We start from the raw sequence: 8,032 nt of genomic DNA, 5'->3' as shown, positions 1-8,032 counted from the left end.
AAAGACTGGTCCGAGATTATTCCTGAAATGATAGGCAGTTTTGTAAAAATCGGCATAAATTGTAGAAAAATTGTATGAATGCATGAGAGTAGTCATTTTAAAGGTATAGACATGAAATATTTTAATATTAAACACTTTTTAAAAATATTGAGTTTAAGATGATAAAAACAGTCCGTAACTAGACCAAAACGTTTCTGTTGAAAGCTGATTTTTGAGTTTAGGTTATACATGTTTGAACACAACACTCATTTTTGTTATTTGTGAGTGTATAATCCCAGATCTACAAGTATTCATACAATATATATGTTAACAAACACCTTTCTAATGATTTTTATGAAGATCTATGTGATAAACTTCATGTTTAAGTAAAAACCCAAAAGTTAAACACACAACACAGTGGTCCATGCAATTATCCACTGGTTAACCGAAACTTTGACTTGTATTCCCCCCCAAAGAGTATGAAAACATAGAAAATAGTGGGGTATGAACCTCACCTTGAGGTTTTTCAGATGTAGATGAAGAAGGAGAGGGATTTTTGATTCCTAGCTTGTGCATTGAAGAGATCTCGAAATGATGGTTGTTCTAAGACTCATATTCACGAAAATGGAGTTGTAAGAAGGATGATCTTAGTATAAACTTGAAGTAAAACATCTAGAGTTTACTATGTACTTACCAAGAAGCTTAGTAATTGATCCTTGTTGATGATGAACTCGAAATTTCTTGAGGGAGTAAGGAACACTTGAGAGATAGTGGAATGGAAGAAGGAGTTGAATGAAAGTGGTGAGGGGGAAAAGGGGTGTTTGGCCGAGTTTTAAAGAGAGAGAGGGGGTGCATGGGAATATGTTGGACAAAAGCTATTCTTCCTAGATACATGTTGGTTACTTGCATGGATTTATGCCATGTAATATTTGTTGGATTAGATGTCTAAGCCCATAACTATTATTGGTATGTACTCGACCCGAGAGTAGCATGGTCCATTTGGGTTGCATAACACCAGGACAATTTGTTAGGATGGACTCTTGAGAGAAGGTTGTATATGATTTGTTAATATATTATAAGTTATAATATATTAATATGAAATCATATTTTTTTAATTGGTATTGATCAAGAATTAATTTGGAATTAATTTAGTGATCAAAAGAGACTAATTAAATCTATGGGGACTAATTATGGAAGTTAGTTATATTTATATGTGTTGAGCTTATGATCCATGTTGGACCAAGTTTATGTATGGATACATAAAGAGTTGGGCCACATGAACCATGGATCATAAAACCCATGGATATGGATTTGGGTTATACCCATGACCCTTGGAATCCAACATATAAATATGCTAGTTCATGACAAAAAACGTGTGCTTCCTTTCTTAGAGAAATATGGAGGTGTTTTGGTGCATGGAATTCTCTCTCAAGAGTCTCTTTTGTCCTAGGTGAGTTGTGATTCGATTTGAGGCTTCCACACTATTGGGGCTAAGCTCTTAAGGCCAGATACATCAAGACTTCAAGCTACATAAAAGGTATGTTACTCTAACTAGTATCTTATACGGTATATAACAATTGCATGCTAGTTATAGGATTAATACCTTGGAAACATCATTGCATGTATAATTTGTGAAAACATGGATCCAAGGTATTTAGGGTTGTATGTGCACCATAAGATGTTGTAGTATACAAAACCCATCAGTGGTATCAGAGCCAAGGCTTGTTTTTAATTATACTTGATGCAAATTGCTGAAAAAATCGATTTTCTGGCTGTCTGGACTGTGGACTCGCCGAGTCCATGAACAAATTCATCCTACTCGTCGAGTAGGTTCATACACTCGACGAGTAAGAGGCCCAGAGTGCAGATTTTTGACTTTAAGGCTGGAATTGGACTAGAATCATTACCCTAAGCTGTTTTTGAACTAATAAACCTGTTTTTGATGTGGTAATGATCATTCTAATCCAATTCAAAAGATAATTGTCAAAAGTTTCATGTTTTGTATTAGTTTAATGGTTAGGCTAATTACATGAAAATTGTTTGATGTGAATTGTCTTGTTCATATGAGTTTAATCCAGATCATAGTTTTTCTTGACATGCTTGTTAGTTGAATTGATGATCTTGGTGTTTTTTTAATGGATTCCATAACTTGTCCTCAAGTTATGGAAAACCAAAAGTTTTGTGTGTTAAACCTTCATTAAAGTCATAGGTTACACAACTGAAGAGTCTTTTTCCTCATAAATAGTTTTATGAACTCCATAACTTGTCCTCAAGTTATGGATGTTCCAGAGTCTCTTCCCCCCATGAATACTTTAATTCCAAATTGAACCCTTAGAATTTTAATAGTTTAAAATTCAATCCTTATACTATTATAATATTATAGGTTTAATATTTATATATATGTATAAGAGTAAGTCAGTCTTACCGTTAGTAGGCCTCATTCACGAAGCCGGTCTATAAGGGGGGTATAAGGTTACTGCCTATAAAATGGCAATTTAATGGGTGTTCACTCTCACCCACCGCTTCCTTGAATGGTGGAGGGTCGTTAGCCGAACGGGTAGGACAGGACTTTAATTCTCCTTTCATTAAAAGTATAATGATAATACTAAGTAACTAGAACACTTATAAATTCCCAATCTTAGTTACTTAGGAAAATGTGAATTTGGTGCTAACCCATGAAATTTCACTTTGCACCTTGTTAAGTCGTTAGTGGAGCGTGTGTGGTTAACTGGCACACTAATTTGGGACTGACAGTGTGTGGAAAAGGGTAGCTCGATGTTAATCATAGATCAATGGAGTGTGTCTGGTTAACTGACACATTGATTAGGTGGTTGTAACATTGGGTGTACCAAGTTAATTTGCATGGTTATTCACTCCTTGTTTGTGATCCTCAGCACCCCAGTCACAAACTTGAAGGGTACACTCGAGATTTAAACATGCCATTGAATTGTTCAATGAATCTCAAAGGATCTAGGAGTTTCAATTCAATTAAAACCTAAAACAGTTTTTTGTTTTTCGTGGTGGAAATTGGTAAATCGTCATTTTCCTACCTTCAAATATTTTGTAGCTTGGATTACGGCATCCCTCTTCCAAGTTATAAAATATTGTGTTGGGTCCTATCCTTAATATTTCATATTGGGTGTTATATTAAGGACTTAAATCAACTAAACTTGAATTTCTCCCTCATAAATGTCTAGTTCAGACAACAATGGTCTTCCTTATCCTTTATTGTGCATTAATGGGACTGGAAATCATACTTCACTTCCTCTACCTCCTCCAATAATTCTCCCTAGCCCACAAGTTCACGGTCACTCAAGCCCTATTGGCAAGCAAAGTCTATGTGTGCTCACATCCTGGAGATGAAGTCGCATATTGACAAGCCGGGAGAGTTAGGTGTCAAAGTCTTGAGGAAGTTGGTTGTTGACTAGGTTCTTTAATAACTTCCTATGTCACATAGTGAGTTCCTTTTGGACTACTATATGACAGACCATTACATGACCCTTAATGATCTTACCTATTTGCTTGATGCTGCTGAATCAGAAATGATTTGGAGCACTGGTCAAGCAAATTTGATTGGAAGATGGACTTCCCAAACTTCCATGGACATTGACAATGGTAACATTGGAAATCCAGAAAAGCTTTCTCTTCCCAATGGAAAGGTATCGGCCATAGTCAACTCGGCTGACCACATGGTAAAGAGAAAGGATAACTCTGAGATTGTCTCGTGTACCATTCCCAAAGAGTTCATATGTTTCTATTGCCAAAGGAAAGGGGCATTGGTTGCGAAGCTGCCCTATTTACCTGAAAGATCATAAGGATGGTAAAGTCAAAAAGTTTGACTCTACTTCGGGTAAAGTCCACTATATAACTATATTAAGTTCCTATTTTGAGATTCTTATTACATGACGTGACTAGGTCGCATTTTGTCACATCCCCAAACTAGAACGGCGGAAACGTTCGGGGGCGAAGGACGTCATGTTCAGTATCATAACAATGCACAATAGTAAAACAAGCAATAACATCATCCATTTCATTAATAATATAATTTAATACAAGTGTTTTCGGTGTATAGTTTGAAAGACACCAAAATATGAATCAAAATAAAAGACGAGTCTCGAATGTGCTCCGTCTTCTCAAAACCTGGTCCAGTGTACCTGTCTACTGGTGACCTGAGAATACAAGTTATTTTGAAAGAGTAGATCAGCATTAAAGCTGGTGATTTCATAAGTATTTTAGTGTCGATGTTTGTATAAGTTTGATGAAAGTGTTTGTAAGTGTTTGATGTAAATGTTTGTAAGTGTTTGATGTAAATGTTTGTATCTCCTAGAATATCCTATATTTTCTACTTATAATGAAATGTAGTCTTCTACCAAGACCCGACTGTTCTGTATGTTTGTTCTTTTGTAAAAGTGAGTGTATAGTTTACATTACCGTTTATGTGAGAAGATCACAATATGAATGTAATGGGAAAATGACGATGTACAGTAGTATTGTATATAGTAACTACAAATGTACTAACTACCTTAAACCAATTATTTAATTAAGGTAAAATGTGATGAGATTATAACCATACTTGATTGACTAGTAAACACAACGATCAAAGACGTCGAAATGGTATGACATTCGTCACCCGTAGACCTGCAGGTCCCACTGTAGCTAGCAGCACGGTGTAGGATGGTAAATCCCGTATAAATCTATACACAAATTCATGCTCTTCCTCGAGGAGACTCTGGTTAAAAAACGTGACACAACAGTATATTGCCATGCCATGAAGTAGTGGTTCACATTAATGTTATATTGTTCTTGTATTTGTATAGTATGTTCTCTCTGTTCTAGTGTATAGTATGTTCTCTCTGTTCTAGTGTATAGTATGTTCTCTCTGTCTACTGTATAGTATGTTCTTTCTATTTCTCGTTATAGTATGTTTGAACTGACTCATGTATGAACTGAATCTTGTATGTTTCATTATTCTAGAAAGAGTTAGTAGTAATCCTCTAAACTATACCTATTATAGTTTACTAGTACTGTTGTTTGAATGATTGATCATGTTTGTAAACCTTTGCTACCCAAAGGTATTGAACTGATTAGAAGAACTTTTATATCTACATACATATACATAGTATATAACTAAGATTCAAACGACACTCGGACAAACAACCGATAGCCTAAGTCCACAACCAAACAAGGAACATGAAATAAAGCGAGTTATCAGTCCTAAGCCCTTTCAACCTTATTTATATAACTATATCTATATAGACATGATTTTGACAATATATAAGTTTAAAAGAGTTTGATAAAGAGTTTAGCATATAAAAGAGTTTTAACCATTTGAATGGTTATTGATGACTTGATGTCAGTTTATAAAATGTTTTGAAATAGTTTGTTTGATAACACAGTTTTGAAGTATAAGAAATCCTCTTTTTGATAGTTATAAATCACATGTGATTGATATTATAACTATAAGGTTTCTACTTGTATCCCCCCCCCCCCCATAAAAGCATTTAAAATCATTTAAAAGATAAGTTTAGGGGTATGAACTCACCTGTAGTGAGTGGTTCGAATGTAAGATCGATATAGGATGCTAAGTGTCAAGTGAAGCCTTGAGCACAAACTGGTCATATTAAGCATATAATGACACATATATGTATATAATTAGTGTATATAACAACTAATCATGTTAGGGAACAACCTTAGGGACTAGGAAACACTTGGAATGAAGTGTTACAATCACATATGATTGTATAAAGGGTGTTCACGGCCACACAAGGGTGTGTTTACGGCTAAGATGTGTTCACAGCCATGGTGTTTACGGCAAACACAAGGACTTGAAGAGTTTACGGCCATGACTTGAAGGGTTCACGGCCATGACATGAACTAAGAAGGGTTTACGACCATATGAAGAGTTTACGGCCGTAAACTCTTGATGTTCTTGCTAAAATGGTTGATTCTTGGATGCTAATCATGTGCTTCTAATGGATAACAAGTATATGAAAAGGATACTTACGATTTGGAAGCTTGAAGGGGTGATTACGGTCCAAAGAACTAGTGTGTCTTCTTGGTGTTCTTGGTGTTCTTGATGATTTGAAGATCTAACCCCAAAATGAGATGAATTCACGGATGAAATCATAGGGTTTTACTAGATCAAGAAGGATATTAACTAATAATGAAAGAATCACTTACAACTTTGATGAGAAATGGAAGTGTTCTTGATGATACTTGAGAGAGAAATGAGTGTTCTTGACTTGAAGATGTGAGAAGTGAAGAAAAATGAAGGAAAATCATACTTAAGGAGAAGAGTTCATGGCTAAACAAGAGTTTACGGCCGTAAACTCTAGTTTGCGGCCATAAACTCCTTGTGATGGAGTTTCCGGCTTGAATGCAACACAATGAACTTTAGTAGATACTTCCTAACACCCAATCCTTGAATGTACTAGGCTTAGAACACTCAAACAGACCCTTAACAAGGCTAAAAGATAGCAGAAACAAGTCTGAGTTTTGATTGAATTGAATGGCTTTACAAGATAGAAATTTCAGGTTGTCACACATTTTGATGTTTTAAGAATCAAAGAAAAGAGAGGAAGCTTAAAGGAAGAATTTGCTGATTCTGATCGCGAAGATGGATTTCGATCACATGGTTCGGTGATCGGAATTTTGAGCTGTTGCTTAAGAGTTGTGATGGATTGCATAGGAATAAATAACAACATTATTTTCATATGCATTTGCATTGTAAGGATAAGTCTTTCCGCAAGTTTTAAAATAAAAAGAAAAAGTTTTAATTTTAAATATCCTTACAATGGCATTTGTGAAAAATTATTGTTTATATGATTCCATTGATAGCAATATTGGAAATGGATTTGATTCTTTCGGTTGTGGTAGTGTCATAATTTACCAAACAAGGAAAGATTCTAATCACCCATGTTCCAGTTGGATAGAAACTTGGAATCATGCAACCGGTATTGTATGATGAATGAGAATTTTCATCTTTGGGAAATTAAGACTAATTCCTTGTTCACATGTATATGTGAGTCAAGTGAAGGACTAGGAGATTGGATACACTTGGTTGTGCACTGGTCAGGTCCACCACAAAGATGGATGAGACTATTCGTCATAATTTACTAAAGTTTAGTAAATATGGTTATGCTTATAAGTTTAAGTGTAATTCTGCAACATTGGAAAAGTTTCAATGTAAGGAAGAATGGATGAGAAGAATCAAATTAGGCAGAAAGATAAAAGTTTCTCCAATCTGAAAAGATGGGAGAGTACTTGAGTAGCTTGTTTTATGAATATCTTAATGATTATGAAAAACCATATCACAATTGATCCTCTAAGGACATCTTAGTGCATTTGTTTGGCTAAGAAGAGGAATCGTGAATTGATGAAATGGTTAAATCAAAAGATGAATCATACTTCGTTCCAAAATTGAGTCTTAGAGTCATACTCCAAGATTGTAACTTGAGTGACATAATCCTTAGAAGGTTTATAACACTTGTCAAATGTAGAGTAATATGTTGTCTACTCTTGTACATTTGAAATTGGTGAGTTGTGATGTTTTGGATAAAACAAAGACCAACTAAGGCCAATTGAGTGAAGTGTTTTTCTTGATAAGAATCCGCACTAACTCTTGAATATTTGCTTTGTCAATGAATGGTTCTTGACAAGAGAATCTTATATGTCAAGAGGTCAGTGGGAGTCTTAAAGATCTTGAAAAGTTTCAAGAACTAATCAAGGGTATTGTTTATCACTAGCACACGACTTGAGTTTTATAACCTATCGTGTTGACATATTCTTATTTCTGTGCCCATTCCAGTTAAAGTTGACTATGCATGTGAGTTCTATGAAGTTCTCAGTTGTTTGCATAATTACTTGGAAGCAATGGTAGCCCTTGTGCTACCAGGTGGCAAGAAATTAAGATTAAACAAGTTCAGTCCATTTAGTATGGATTTGTCACTAACCTTGCCTTGTGATTATGGTTATGACAAATTTACATGGATAGGAACCCATACACCATAAAAATCTAAGTGTCATAAGGTTTCTCTCCGATTCATGAAAATGA

Source organism: Lactuca virosa, chromosome 2 (assembly GCF_052849685.1).
Source record: "Lactuca virosa cultivar CGN04683 chromosome 2, Lactuca_virosa_CGN04683_v6, whole genome shotgun sequence".
Classification (NCBI taxonomy): Eukaryota; Viridiplantae; Streptophyta; class Magnoliopsida; order Asterales; family Asteraceae; genus Lactuca; species Lactuca virosa.
This window is presented reverse-complemented; position numbering follows the sequence as displayed.